Source organism: Carettochelys insculpta, chromosome 8, assembly GCF_033958435.1.
Source record: "Carettochelys insculpta isolate YL-2023 chromosome 8, ASM3395843v1, whole genome shotgun sequence".
NCBI classification, from domain to species: Eukaryota; Metazoa; Chordata; order Testudines; family Carettochelyidae; genus Carettochelys; species Carettochelys insculpta.
In genome coordinates, this window is record NC_134144.1 from 22783980 (window position 1) to 22799678 (window position 15699).

Genomic DNA, 15699 nt, shown 5'->3' on the forward strand with positions numbered 1-15699 from the left:
GTATCAGCAAATGATGCAAAGATGAGACACAAAACCTCCAGTGAAATTAAGTTGTGTTATGCAGAAGTGTAAGGGGAACAAGTAATATTGATTTTTAGGGGCTTGTTAATACCCCATTGCAATTTTGCTCTTTGGTTTCTCTAATGATTACATGTAATAAATCAGCTGCTGAAGATATTTTTATAGTTTCATTTATTTATTTTTTTCAGAAGGCCAAGCAGAATAGGAAATCTGACTAGTACCAATTGGGACTATACAGAAGTGCTATGAATTCACTGTCAACATATCCCTGATGGATAGCCCAGAATCCCCATGGAGAAATGTATCTAGCCTTGGGCCTGCTTTTCTTCTGCAGAGCAATAATCACTTTTTCAGCCCATCTGTTGCTCAGGATGAGTGTTTTGGGTGGATTGGCTGGGCATGGGGAGCTGGCTGAGTACTGGCATCTTTTCTTTTTTCAAATACACAAAAAAAAGACACTGCTGAGGATCATCCAGACACCCTTTAATTTCGCTGCTTCCTGGATCCCAGAGGGGTTGCCAGGCACCTAGTTTTCAACTAGAAAACCCAGTAAAAAAGCGACCTTGATGGCTTCAGTCAGCACTACTGACCAGACTGTGAATGGCTCAGTCAGATGTTCAGTGGGGCTAAGGCAGTCTTCCTGCCTTCCTGGCTCCTTACAGCTCTGGGGAAACAACCAGCATGTCCCTGCAACACTGCCCCCATCCAGAGCGCCAGCTTTGAAATTCTGCAGTTCTCTTTGGCCGGAGAATTGTGGCCAATGGGAGTTGTAGGGGCAGTGCCTGTATCAGAGGGTGAAGACCTACAGCCAGGGTGATGCCTGCATCTAGAGGCAGAGTGGGGAGCTGCCTGGGGGCACCTCAGTCTAGGTGCCAGAGGGTATACTGGTTGATTCTGGGAATCATGTGAGGTAAGCACTGCCCACACATCCCACACTGCCCCAGTTTTGAGCCCAGCCCTGCATTCAAACCCTTTGGCCCTAGCCTGGAGTCCCTTCTTATACCCCACATCCTTCCTTTTTGGCCAACCCCCAAGTCTGCAGCCCCAGCCAGATCCCTCTGCCCCTCATATGCCCCAACCTTCTGCAACAGCCCTTAGCCCCTCCTGCACCCAATACCCCTCTCAGAGCCCACACTCCCCTGCTCCTAGAAACACTCAGCCCCAGACCTTAAGCCCTCTTCTGCACTGCAGACCTCTCAGTCCCATACCCAAGCTGGAGTCTCTTCCTCGTCCACAGCCATACCCCACACCCAGCACCCCATCCAGAGACCTCACCCCACTGTAACTTCAACTCTCTACCCCATATCCAGTGAGAATGAGGCAGGGTGGGTGAAAGTGAGCAATGGAAGGAGGAAGGATGGAGTGAGTGCAGGCAGGGGTGTTCTGTTCTCTGCAGTCAGAAAACTGGCAGCTCTGGCTCCCTCTGGCCTCAGAGAACACCCCTTTTGCAAGACCTGAACTGCCAGGGAACTCTTCTCCCCGTTCCCATCCTTCATGGGTGCAGTCTCCCCTCAATACAGCCATACATATGAGATATTCATGGTCCTTCAGAGAAATCAAGTATTTTACTTCACTAAAATTAATCCTGCTGGCTCACTAAAGTAACACATGTACACCTGTTACTTTTTCCCCAAAATTTTCTCAGTGAGCTGGAACACAATTGAACTAGAGAAATACCCTAATGAAGTTTCTGACGTGTGCAAGACTATGAGCCTTACGGGACTGAACTTGAAGAAAGAACACACAGCAGTATCACCAAGAGCACTACAAATAATTTTTATCCCCTTTAATTATTACTTAATCAACATCAGGCATCTTAATTAAACAGAATCTTCATCCTTGTTTGACACCCCCCTTGCTACTGTCATTGGATTTAACTCACTTCACTCTAAGATATCCCATTTAAGTGTATCCCAGTTAAGTGGAAGGTGCTGTGTTGGAATGTGCTGGATTATGAAGAACAGTACAACCATTGTACAGAAAATTAAAAGTATGGTAATAAGAGAAAAGTTTAAATGAGGTTAATCTTGAATCAGATTAGATCCTGTTAAGTATGTGTTGCAATGCAGCATGACATGTGGTGGCAGAAAATAAAATCGGTGGAACAATTCAGAGGGCTGAAAGTAGAAAAAGAACGAATATAAAAAATAAATCAGCATGCCTAAGTGTGCAGAGCAACCACCAGCAGGATGGAGCAGACTCCTCTATTCCAGCCAAAAAAGCAAGAGTGCTATTAACACATCATTGCAGTTTACATCAGCATTACATTTGCAGGTGTATGTCCTTGAAGAGAGAGGAGTGAGCACTGATGATTAACTAGGGATAAGAAAAAGCTCTGGCATTATACATAAAAATACATAAAACATGCAGGACTTTTGATAACTTACAATTGGTCATACCGGTGTTGTCATGAATAAATGCCTATAAAGGGTTAATATTTAGAGGTGTCTCTGTGGGGGGACAGCCAGGTAATCCAAAGGTGGGAAGAGAAATTCTTTCACACTGAGAACAATTCCAGCCTAAATAGTCTTTTGTCTGGGTTCTGAGACTGCAGCAGTGAGAGACCAAAAATGCTGATGAATCCAGTAAATATCCTGGCCACATCATAATGTGAACATGAATATGTAAGTAAAAAGGAAATGTTTAGTTAGATCCAATCAGGTTATTTTATTTTGAGACTTGGTGTGGAGTTTCTCTGGTTAATGATTTTTCTTTCCCCTGTACTCTGTAACTTCTAAGCTGAATCCCAAGGAGGTAATTTTCTGTGTTCTAATATTAATAATCATTATTTGCTTTAATTACATCTAGCAACTAAGTATACGTATTTACTTTCCTGGTATTTTTCCATCTCATTCTTTGTCCCAGAGCATGTCCGTGTGAATGCCAGCCTAAAGCAAGGTCAACTATCTCCTAAGGAAAGGCTGAAGCCTGGGGGACACCCACCCCACAGAGAGATATTCAAGCGTGAGCTTGTGGGGTATCCCATAGGGAGATATCCAAGTGGGTCTTCCTAGGTTTAAGGGGTACTTTTTCCACTTGGTGGTGGCAGTCAGGGAATCTGTGACCTTGGGAAGCATTTTTCTAAAGCAGAGCCTATATGCAGAGTATTTTTAAGGTTTTTGTAAGCATCCACTTTCTGCACTCGGAGCATTAGAGCAGGGAGGCAGGCCTGACAGGCATAGATGATGCCGGTGGGCTGCAGTGATGAGAAACCACAATATGCCTCTTTAAAACTCTTTCGAACTGCAAGTTACACTTTGGCCTATAGAATGTAATGGCCTGAGTGTGTGTGTGTGTGTGACTGGAGATTTTGCTTCCGCTTCCAGGCAATGCTGCTGTTTCCCATTTGAAATACAGCTATGCCGGAAAAAATGGTACCAATGAGAAGCCTCCATTTTCTGCACATTAGTGTGTAAGGGGCTAACTATCCTGTTCGCACCATTCTAGACAATAAGCTCCAGCAGAACTTTGCAGTTTGACTAATACAGCATATTCATCATAAAAGTAAGTTCAACTCCATCCACACATTTATTAGTTATTTTTAAGACCTAAGGTTACTAGTTATGGCATAAATATTCCCTCCGATAACATTTCCTTCTATCTATTATGGATCTGTATGCACATATCTGGAAATTAAAAAGATCATTATTCTGTGAAGCACGATTAATGTTTAACTCATATATGGTCTACAGCTGAATGTCTTGTGTCCTGATGTGTGCCAAATTTTAGCTTTTAGGTACAGAACAAGGAGTCTCCCTAGACATGACAGCAAAGCCACAGCAAAAGTTATCTATGCTTGCCAGAATCCTTTAAAGAAAGTGGATATACAGCGCTTTGGTAGCAGGTGGTACATGTTCTGTTGTTTTGTACACATAACTATCTTAAAGCTGACAAAATGAGACAGCATGAAAGATTTTATTGGCCAAAGGGAAGTTCTGAATAATAAAGTGTTAGTGTCAGAGTGACTGATGATCCAGTGTCTTCCAGAAGTGCCGTGAACAGGCACGCGCACACATGCACACAAACCTGCTTCTAAGTTCAAGTCTCTCTACCTGCATAAAATAGTGATCCAATACGCTTCTCTCAGCACAGCTTTTCTGTCTGACTTTTCTGCATCCCAGGGTGCACTTTTGACAAACAAAACCCAAAATTACACCAAAAAATTACAGTAGCCAAACAGTTCCTGTTAGTTACCCATTTCTGCACACATACAACTGCATATCATTTAATAGCTCAATACAACTAAGCAAGTCGTGAATGCACTTTCAACTAGAGCTCAAACCTCCATCATGATAAAGGTCTCTTTTCACCTGGCCTCTAATCTCTGTACTGGTGTTTTCCCCACAGTCCTCCAGCAAAATACAGTTTCATATCCTCTGTATCATCAGCAAGTCATGAAGCTTGCAGAATATAGAGTCTAGTATAACCCATTCTTCCTCATGGAACTCCTACCTGCCTCTCTCAAACTTCATTTCTGTCTCTCTTTAGTCCTGGAGAAATGTATGTTTCTGATGCATTGGAAAGTTTCCTTGTGTCTTTTCTAAGCCAGGTGGCTTTCTCAAATACACCCTTTTGTGATAACTGGAGCTAACATTTGGCTCCAATTACAATCTTGAAGATTTTGGGAGCAGTTTTTGTCCTGGACTCAGAATTACAAGCGAAGCTACGTGTACGTGAGCCCCCCCAGCAACAGCTAAGCAAGGGAATTCTGGCAGGATTCAGACAACTGAGAAATTACAGAGGGTCATATTAGAATGTGGGCAGGTACAAAAAAGAGCTAAATAAATTCAAAGAGGGTATGTCCATCAAAGGGTATAAGTCAGGATGGGCAGGAATGGTGTCCTTTGCCACTGTTTGTCAGAAGCCAGGAATGGGAGATGGGGGATGTGTCACTCAAAGATTACCTCTTCTGTTCATTTCTTCTTGGCCATACGGCATTGGTCACTATTGGAAGACAGGATACAGAGCTAGATGGACCCTGGGTGGAACTCAGTATGGCCATTCTTATATTGTGATACAATGGTGGCTCCAACATTTCTAACCGACTGTGAGAAAAGGCATGAGTATCCTGTTCACTTCCTAATTATGCCTTTTGGTTCCACATCACCCAGTCTTGAATTTCCTGTTCCCAGCAGCAAGCACAACCCGTTTAAGTTAATGCGTAACTTACCCAAAGAAATAAAATCCAGTCAATTAATAGTTAAACAATAGTACTAGCAAGTACTTTAGCTACAAATGTGCAGGAAACGCACTGGTACTGGAATTTCACCTGAAATATTTCACCCATTTGGATGACTGATCTAGAAATTCTCTCTCAAAACATTAAAATTATGCACACTAATACTGTGATTTGGTAGTGTTGATGTATTGCATTTTCACACCACAACACATGGTAGAGGCAGTTATCCAGCAACCCATTAAATCCAATTACTGTATGGTACACAGAGATAAGAGTATTAGTATAAGTTCCAGCTGCAAATTTTGTCGAAAAAAGAAGACTCTCCCATCCTAAATATATTTGCTCATCATGATAATTGGAAATTAATGCTGCAGCACAGCATACAAAATTGATATTGCAATTTGTAGCCTGCTCCTTCCAAGAGAGATCATGACCAAACTCAGATCCTAAAGTTCCTTTGTTTACCAAACCACAGCACATACACCTCTAAAGCTTGCACATATGAAACAGATTAAGGGACAGAGCTGTGGGATTTCAATGTCTCAAACTACCTTTTTATGTTAGCTATATATTACCTTACTCTCATATGCTGACTTGATTTGGCATGCAGCATTATAGAAAAACATACACACTTTACCTCCTGCTATATTTATTGCTTATTTTTAATGACCTACCTCAATATTAATTTGGAATCTATGCTTATTTTAATATGAGTATGATTTACAACATAAATAAGCCTCATAATACTGGTAAATTACCAATTAATTTAACACTTACCTGTGGCTTACACTCCTTACACTATCCACTGAATGTACACTTCAGCTAGAGATCCAAGGTAAGAGGAAGAAAAGGCAATTAATGTATCCCAAATTAGAATTTAATGTAGATGAAATACTTTGCAATATCTTTGCATTTAAGAATAAGTCTTAGCGCTAACCCAGAGTGATAAAATTCCTTGTAATTTTATTGCTAATCTTATAAAATTTGTTTTTCTTAGAGCTCTGGGCCCTGAAATCTTATGCTTATGTGAGAATCTCAGTCAATTTTTTAAAGTGTTAGCCCCCCCATCATGACTGAAAATTAAAGCTTGGAAATGGAACTTGATGGTACCCTACGGATTCAAAGGCAAGAAGTCAACTAAAAAAGTCCAAGATTTATTATCTGACTTCAGCTTAAAAAATTGTGATTAATTTCATGGATTTGTAGATCTGACTCGTGATTTTTAAACACTAGTGGGTGACAATTCTTCACATAGCAAGTGCAAGAGACATAATGTAGCGATAAAGTACGGTATATGGAAGGCCAGTCCCAGCAAACATTAAAAAGATGGCATTCAAGACAAATGTTTTTGATTATGAAGCCTAACGTGTCTCATGTAGATGTCAAAGTGCACAGAACACTGCTATATGATTTCAGGAACAACATGGTTGAAAATGTAACAGAAGCCATTTCTAGGGTACACTACAGCAAAAGATATTTTGTATCAGCTTTTTATAAAAATACCTCACATTAATATTAGTTTTGATTTCTACTAAAATCAAAGGCACAAAAGGATCTGTAGTCTGATAAACGGATTTATATAATGTAAAAGCAGAAAGTACTCACTAATGATGTAGTTAGTATTTATTACAACTTTCAAATTAATGTAAGACATGATTGTGTTAAGGCAGCACAAAAGTTCAATGAGTATGTTTGCCAAATGTAAAACTCATTTGGAAAAGAAATGTTGATTAGTTAAGGTCATGCTGAGATCTTCCTTTAAAAATAAGGAACAGGCAATCTCAGTTTATAATAAGCGATATTCAAAAAGATACACGTATCATACCCATATTTACTGGCTGACCACAGATTGCTTTTGCTCCTCTCAGCTTTCCTGCTTTCAAACTGAAAATGATAAATTGAGAGCTTGAACACAGGTGTTAAAAATCTCTCAGTCGACTCTGAGCTCTTTCGGCTTATCTAAAAATGATGCACTACACAGGAATCTGAGTGCATTCTTTAAAACTTTCATGTGATTTTACCACTCTTGAACAGTGCTGAATTGGCATCCCTGGAGACTAAACTCATACATACAAGCACACCAAGGGAAATGTTCAAGTTGCTCCTGTTATCCAAAAGCAACAAATTACACTTCAATCAACAATGATATGCTGGAAATATGTTTGGCATATTAAGAACATTCATTAAGTCAAGTATGTCAGAAAAACTGAAAGAGGAAATAATATTGACAATAAAAATAAAACTAAACTATTAAAGCGTTCTTGAAACTCTTAAAACCAAGAGTTTTGCGAGACTATAAGGGTACTCTGAAAAATGACTATGCTAAAATTCCACTTACTTGCAGAAGACAGAGTGTGTATTTTAGTGTCACATCTGAAGACCTCAGTTACTAATTTTTGTTTTGTAGTTTTCTACTTCTGTTAGGCTTCAGAAAGAATAGAGCTAAGAATGAATGAGCTCTGTACTCTTTCTCAACATGTGCATCACTAACAGAATTGCTTACTAAATTCCAATCAGTTCCACCTGGGCAAACTCATTGAAGGCAATCAAGTTGCACAGGTGTCACTGTGATAATAATTTGAAGACAGTGGGGGATGCACAGATGTAACTGAACCTGGACAATGTCTGAGATGAAAAGTACCTCATTTAATTCCCAGAAACCAGCCTGAGTGTACAAGGCTGGCTGTTAGGAAAACCTCATTTCTGCTTACAAAATTAAGATTTGACATAGAAAATGACAAATATGGAACTGCGATGTCTGTTTTCATAGTAAAACTGCACTTTCAAGAACTTCAGGAAATGTAAAACTTTCATCTGCCTTTTTTTTTTTTTTAAAAAAAAAAAAACACATGGTCAACATATAACATTTGTCCTCTAAAGAATTAGATGTGATGCATTATTTCACTATTGGTAATAGGAAATATGTGTGTGGCCTGAGGGCAGTCCATGAAACAGACATTGATCAAAATATGTAGTTTTTCAATGATAAACACAACTTCCACCATCCTGCTGCAGTTCAACTCATAGCAAACTATGGTATAGACTGGAGCTGGACAAATAAGATTGCAATTTTCTGTCAATAACTTCAATGGTGTACATATGAGTAAAATTATCAGGACCGGACCCCAAGGGTTCAAGACCTGCTGGGAATGCATCAATTTCTGGGTTCAGAGAAAGGGTACTAAAATCTTTAGAAGAAATAAAGAAGCACATAATGTGAGAGATGTGGAGAATGTTGTTAAGCAATTGGGCTGGGGGGAATATACTGCTTTGTATAATAGCAATAATCTGATTCCCTCACTGTGATTATCCACTCAAAATCAGATTACTATTGACAGAAAGGAAGGCAAGGTTTATTATTGCATAATCTATGCACTATTATATAATTACTGTTCTAAAAACTCAATTCAGACTTTTTGGGGGGAGTGGGGGGGGGAGGGCCTGCTAAGGAAATTAATTAGTCATTACAAGCAAAGCCTCTGACCTCTGTGGAAACCATCTTGTATAAGAAGCCATTTCACATCCCTTACTTCTGCACGTACACAAACAGCCTGTACTTTCCCTGACCTGTTTGGGAACGGCAGGGAGGATGAGCTCTATGGAATGCGTTAATGGGCTGTCTGGAGTTAAGGCTCCAGCTCCCCAGTACCTGTTTCTCTTTGCTGATAACTGTTTCTCCAACACCTGTTATTCATATAATTTAAATTCAGTTCTGTAGTGACCAGAAACTGTTTCCATATGAGCATTTATTGGTATTCATAAAATGAATTAGGTGGTATCAGTTCAAGTCTCAGCAGACTGGTATCCATCTGAAAAATCAAGTGGCAACCTGATCGAAAGTTTTAGCAGAGAAACCAACAACTGAAAGGTTGCAAAGGATGATCTAGCCTGTCTTTGCTTTAATGGTCAGTCCAGATCAGAGTAGAGGTACTTAGTACACTCTGCAGTTTCAAGTTTTCTTTAATTAGTGTATCTGGTAGTTTTGATATTTCCTTGTATCATGCTCATGCAACATGCAACGTGGATCATCTCTTGGGAGAAACACTAGTTCCATAATCAATCACAGTACACTTGTACTATTAGTATTACAACCTCTTATTTTGTCACACAATTCTTTTGATAGTCTGTATTTAGAACCATTTTGTATTTAGAACCGTATGCTTCAAAATACCTTTATCTTTAATAAACATTACAGATTCCCACCCTATTAACTCTTTTGCACATATCATTCATTACATTTAAAATATAAAATGAAAAATGAGAGGTAATGAAGTTTGAAGAAAATAGAATTTTCAAACTATAAATATTTTAAAATAAATTCTAAGGATTTACACAGCAGATGACTGGATTTTGTGAACAAGTGTTGATTAACTGACTTTAAACTGCACATAGAGAATTTTAAAGTCTGAAAGTACCAAGTTGTTGCCATAGGGTGGTAAGAACATCAATGCTTTTAACTAAATAGTATCATGCTCCGTATTTAGCTATTCTAAAATAACTATCAAAATTTATAAATGGTCTATCACCTGAACTCTTTTCTGACTGCTGATTACTGCAGTAATCTCCTCCTCTCTGATCTCTCAGTGTCTCTTACCCTCATTGATACTAGCAAACCCTCTTTAAAATTATCTGAAATGCTTCAGTAAAAGCAAACCCCTCATCAAGTCCATCCGCCAGCTTCCAAGTGTCCAAAGCAGGTTTAAGACCTTTGTATTTACTTTCAAATTGCTGCACCACCTAGCTCCAGCTGCCTCTTTCGACTGTCTTCCTTTCCCATCTTACTCTGTCCAACACACACAATTAACTACCTCTTTGACTTATTCATCCTGTTACATATGCCTAAAACCTTAATCCATGGCTCGGGTATGATGCATCTCCACCTTTCCATCCTCCAGCTCCTTTCTGAAATGGCAGTTCTTCAAGGAGGCCTATAAACATATAATGCATCCATCTCATTACCTAATGACTGTATATGTTCATTAAAAGAAAATGCACATATCAAAAGCACAAAGCTAACAAATCCTGTACTTAATGACTAAATATTGTTGCCTTCCTATGTTTAGACTTTAAACTCTAAATAGCAGCAATATTATCTTTTTGACCATTTGTAATGTTCTTAGAGGTGTAGCCACGTTAGCCTGTAGCTTCACAAAACTCAAGCAGTCCTGTAGCACCTTAAAGACTACCCATGAAAGGTCATCACCTAATAAATAAACTTGTTAGTCTTTAAGGCACCACAGGACTGTTTGATGTTTTTTCTAATGTTTTAACAGTACAACCATACTATCAGTGCTGTACAAATTAACCTCAAGGAACAAAGCAACTGCCAAATATAAACATTTTTAATTTACAAATTAGTTTGGCAAGAGGTTTGCTTCTTAAACATACTGGGTGGAGTTACTTGCTCAGTGATATTCCTTACAGAAGTTTCCCTTTGAAGCATCACTATCAGTAGCTTGTTTGAGAGGTGTTACTATGAAATGATAATGTAGTTTAGCTTAACCTAGAAAAGAGGGAAAAAATAGGAGCAGTGACACATACCACAATATAACAACCTTTTCATTGGCCATTGCTTTCCTAGTTATTCCTACCAAGAGTTTTGACAAGTGATAGTAACTTATACTGGCACCATCCTAAGAATAAAGCATATGTATTTTATACAAATGTTTGCCTTGAACGTACATATTTCAGGCCTTCATGCATACCATCACCACTTCAGTACTGACTTCCTTTCAGACTCAGCTAGACAGCTAAACAGGTATTCAGTTACTTCAGTGTAGAGGAAACTTTAGTTTAGAAGCTTTCATACTAGAATCCAACAAATACTACTTTCCAATGAAAGATATAGTGATAGTTTAAGACAACTGAATTATTTAAAACAAAACATCAATTAATTTAAGTAACACCATTGTGGGCTTATTTTTTTAAATATTAAAGAACAGGCAAAGTAACTGAATTTATTTTATATCAAATAATCTAGATCTCAATTAGCCTTTACAGACCTTTGATTGACTGTCATTATCCTTGGCTAAAAATAAGTAAAATGTCTCCTTAGTATTCTCATTTATTAGTAAATCTGCACTGATGTCCCAAAACTTATGTTGCTGTTCTTTAACTAGCTACTGCCAATCATGGTAATGAGATTTTAGTAACAAGACATTTTATCATACTCTTTTAGAAGAGTATCATAAAAGATCAAAGTTTCAAACCCTCTTAAAAATGTAATTTTCTCTCTGTCTGCCCCAACCCCAATTCCGAACTTGACATTTATGCTGAATTGTAAGTGTAAATCTTCACATTCCTTTTCAACAGAAAAGCCCCATTTTATGTGTTTAATATAAACTTGCTTATTTTTGTTCGTCTATGTATAGAAAAGTATCAGCGGGTTAACCATGTTAATCTGTAGCTGCAAAAACAGCGAGAAATCCTGTGGCACCCTATAGAATATAGTTTGTTTGTTTTTTGAAAGAGTTATTTAGAATTCAGACTAAGCTTCCCTATCACATCCCAAGTCCAATTTGGAGTCTGAAACTCTTGGAAAAGTCTGTAAAAAGTCAAAGTTGGAAAACAGTAACAAGCTTTATTTACCTTAAGTTTTAAAGCAAATATATTTGTTCTAATAAATATAGGGAAACTGGCAGATTCTCGTTGGGCACATTCACCAATATACAGGATTAAAAATCCATAGTCTTTACTGAATTCCAGAAATTATCTACATTTCAGAAGTACATGCAGCCTGACAATGACTGAGGACTTCATAATGTCTCGTGAGGCCCTGCTGAGAGCAAATTAATTCCAGCACTAGTTTAGTTTTCAGGAAATCAGACTGGGAAATACTGAAGGATAATGGCACAATTCAGTATTGACCCAAGTGAGTTTGGAACAAAGAGTTACTTCCTTTATATCTTTAGAGACTCTCCCCCACCAGAAAGAGCTGCCCTCAGGGTTCCTGCCATGCATCTCCAACCCTTTTCTTTTTTGTTCCCTCTTTTCCAAATTAGGTACAACAAATGTGGATGTCCCCCCAGTCCCCACTTCCCTCTGGGGGGAACCCCACAACCGGGTGAGAGTTACAACCATTCCTAACCCTAACCACTCCACACAACGGGGACGGCTAGGTGGCAAGCTGCTGATTTAGGGTGTGGAGGGAGAACGGAAGGGGAGACCGGAGGGGGGTACAGCGGTGAACGGGCCCATCCTCGGATAGGCAGCAAAGCGCAACCTAACTTCCCCGGGAACACAGACTGACCACGCAGCGGAGGCTCGCTGATGCCTCCCGTTTCCCCTCCGGGGCAGACGGCGACGCAAACAAGTGCGGGGATGGCGAATTGGAGGGTGTCCGGGGTGTGCAGGGGAGCCGCCTGGCGGAGTGCCCCCGAGGGGGCTGGAGGGATGCGCCGGGGTCCGGGGGCTGCAAGCGGATGGCGGGGTGCGCAGGGGGGCTGCAAGTGACGGGTAAGGTGCCTGAGGGGGGCTGAAGGGGTGCCCCGAGAGGGGCTGTAGGCTTTTAGCGGGGTGCAACGGGGGAGCTGAAGGGGTGTCCCGGGGGGCTGCAGGCGGCTAGCGGGGTGCAACGGGGGGGTTGCAGACGGCTGGAGGGGGTGCAACGGGGTAGCTGCCGGGGTGGGCCTGGGGGGGGGGGGTTGCAGGCAGGTGGCTGGGTGCGCTGGGGGTGGTGGAAGGGTGCCCCGGGGCAGCGCTCGCCACACGAGCTCACTCAGCCCCAAACTTTCCTGGGACACGAGGCCGCCCCGCGCGCTCCCCCGCATCGCCCCTGCCCCGGACCCCGCCTACGGAGACCCGCTCCCGGGGTGCCGCCTGCCCAGGCTGGCGCTGCGCGGCGCCGAAAGTCCTCACCGGGCACCAAACTCGGGCAGAGTTGCCGGGGAGCTGGGCTGGCGCGGCCCGGCCCGGGTCCCGCTCGCTCAGCTCCGCGCCGCGCGCAGCCGGTACCTGGCGAAGGGACGGAGCGCGGCCGCCCCGCGAGCCACGCAGCGAAAGAAGCGGCTCCGCACCGAGAAAGTTTCCTGACGTCAGGCCGGGCTTCCTCCCGCCCCTGCTCTGCCCGCGCTGCGCGGCTCCCGGGCTCCCTCTGCCTCGCTACAGCGGCAGGCGCCCGGCGCATTGGCAGTCCGAGCGCGTTCGCGCCGCGGGCACTTCCCCCGGCCGGCTGAGCGGGGGCACGATCCGATCCCCTCCCCTCCTGCTCGCCGCGGCTGCGCGCCCCGGGAAAGCCCGCCGGGCGGAGAGCGCGCGCCTGGCGCTGCCCAGGGCTTGGCCTTCTCCACAGCGCGGCGGCGACAGGGGGGAGCTGCTAAAATGTCTTAACCAAGCCAAGCGCCAGGGCCGCTCCTGGGGAGCTACGGCGGGGGCGGCGGGGTCACGGGCGCCCGGCCGGGAAGTCAGGTGGTGCCCCCAGGGGGTATCAGAGCGCAGCTCTGGCCATGCAGTCTTGGTCGTGCCGCAGGCTGGGAAGCGACCTGGTGCCCCTGCTGCTCGTGAGGCTTTGAGCCTGAGGCTGGTGGTCCTGCAAGGAGCACTGATCCTGGGCAGAGGCTGCATACAAGAGGGAAGTCTGCACCAGCCACCACTCCCCTTGCAGTGCTCCAGCTACTGGCACTGAAGGGCAGGGTAGGTGGGAATTATCTGTAGGAAACAGCCACTGGACCAGAAACAGCATGAAGTCCTGGAGCACCTTATAAACTAACAGATATTTTGGAGCATCAGCTTTCGTGGGCAAAGACCCACTTCCTCAGATCTGTCAGATTCCTGTAATATTCAGAGAATTCAGACCTGAGGAAGTGGGTCTTTGCCCACGAAAGGTTATGCTCCAAAATATCTATTAGTCTATAAGGTGCCCCAGGACTTCTTGTTGTTTTTGACCATACAGACTAACTCGGCTACCTCTCTGATACCAGAACAGAAGGCATTGCTAGCTGGGACAGCCCTGCCCAAGCGTAGAGCCCTGTTCTCGCAGGGCAGGAAGTTTCCTCCTGTAGGAGCCTTGCTGGACTGGCAGGAGACATATTCCCAGACAGGGTACGACTCAGGTTGGCAGAGGATTCTCTCATGGAAAGGAGCCTCAGAAAGAGGAACCTGCTGATGAGCGGCAGCTCAGGTAAGAGTGAATCATTGACTCACAGAAGACTGGCTGCAGTGCTTTTGTCATCCCAGCCGAGAACTGGTGTATGGGTGATCTCACCCTCATAAAAGTCAAGTGAGGTGAGGCCCGGATTGGATTGATGTAGGGTCTCGTGTTGCCTTAATCCAGCTCTGCCTTTCTGAAAACCTGAGAACAGGGAAGGGAGAAAGGGGAAGAGGAAGCAGCTTGAGGGACATAAAGCTCCAGAAGCAATCTTCTAACAGCCTGGGTGATGCAAATCGGTGCATGCGTTCACTGAGGTTTCCTGTAATATTCAGAGAATATGTCTGGCACACCTGGCCAGGTTGGCCCTTGGGAACATTGACAGATTTCTTTGCTATTTCTGAACTTCTGCATAGAAACATTATTCATGGATATTGCTGTCCTCTTTAGTTAACTATTCTAGCAGACCTGGTGTCTGTTATTCTCAGTTTAATTAGTTATTTGATGGACTGCAGCAATGCAGTATATTTAGTTATGATGCCTTCCACACTTAGGAAACTCCAAGTAGTACAGAACAGGGCATCACATGTACTTTAGTCTGAAAAAGAGAAGACTGAGAGAGAAATGATAATAGCTTTCAAGTGTGTAAAATGTTATAAGCAGGAAGGAGAAAAATATTCTGACTGATGATGGTAGGACAAGATGCAAGGGTCTTAAACTGCAGCAAAGGACGTTTAGGTTGGACATTAGGAAAAACTTCTTAATTGTCAGGGCTCTTAAGCACTGAAATAAATTATCTAGGAAAGCTGTGGAATCTTTAAGAACAGGTTAGATAAAAAGCTGTCAGAGATGGCCTGGGTGGTACTTGTTCCTGCCATGAGTGCATAGGACTGCACTTGATGGCCTCTCAATGTTCCTTCCAGTTCTGATTCCTCATCTACACTAGCCGTGTCTACACGTGCACGCTACTTCGAAGTAGCGGCACTAACTTCGAAATAGTGCCTGTCACGGCTACACGTGCCGGGCGCTATTTCGAAGTTAACTTCGACGTTAGGCGGCGAGACGTCGAAGTCGCTAACCCCATGAGGGGATAGGAATAGCGCCCTACTTCGACATTCAACGTCGAAGTAGGGACCGTGTAGTCGTTGCGCGTCCCGCAACTTCGAAATAGCGGGGTCCGCCATGGCGACCATCAGCTGAGGGGTTGAGAGACGCTCTCTCTCCAGCCCCTGTGGGGCTCTATGGTCACCGTGGGCAGCAGCCCTTAGCCCAGGGCTTCTGGCTGCTGCTGCGGCAGCTGGGGATCCATGCTGCAGGCACAGGGTCTGCAACCAGTTGTCAGCTCTGTGTATTTTGTGTTGTTTAGTGCAACTGTGTCTGGGAGGGGCCCTTTAAGGGAGCGGCTTGCTGCTGA

General features: G+C 43.1%; 1 protein-coding gene across 2 annotated transcripts in view; it reads right to left on the reverse strand.

The window, feature by feature from the left end:
* Positions 1-13411, reverse strand: part of GULP1 (GULP PTB domain containing engulfment adaptor 1) — a 345309-nt gene extending 331898 nt beyond the window's left edge. For both annotated transcript variants that reach the window (XM_075000987.1, XM_075000986.1), the window contains exons 1-2: positions 13154-13411; positions 10009-10128 (exon numbers count right to left, since the gene is read on the reverse strand). The gene's annotated coding sequence lies outside the window, so the exon portion shown is untranslated. The remainder of the gene's footprint in view (positions 1-10008; positions 10129-13153) is intronic.
* Between the last annotated feature and the right edge of the window lie 2288 nt (positions 13412-15699).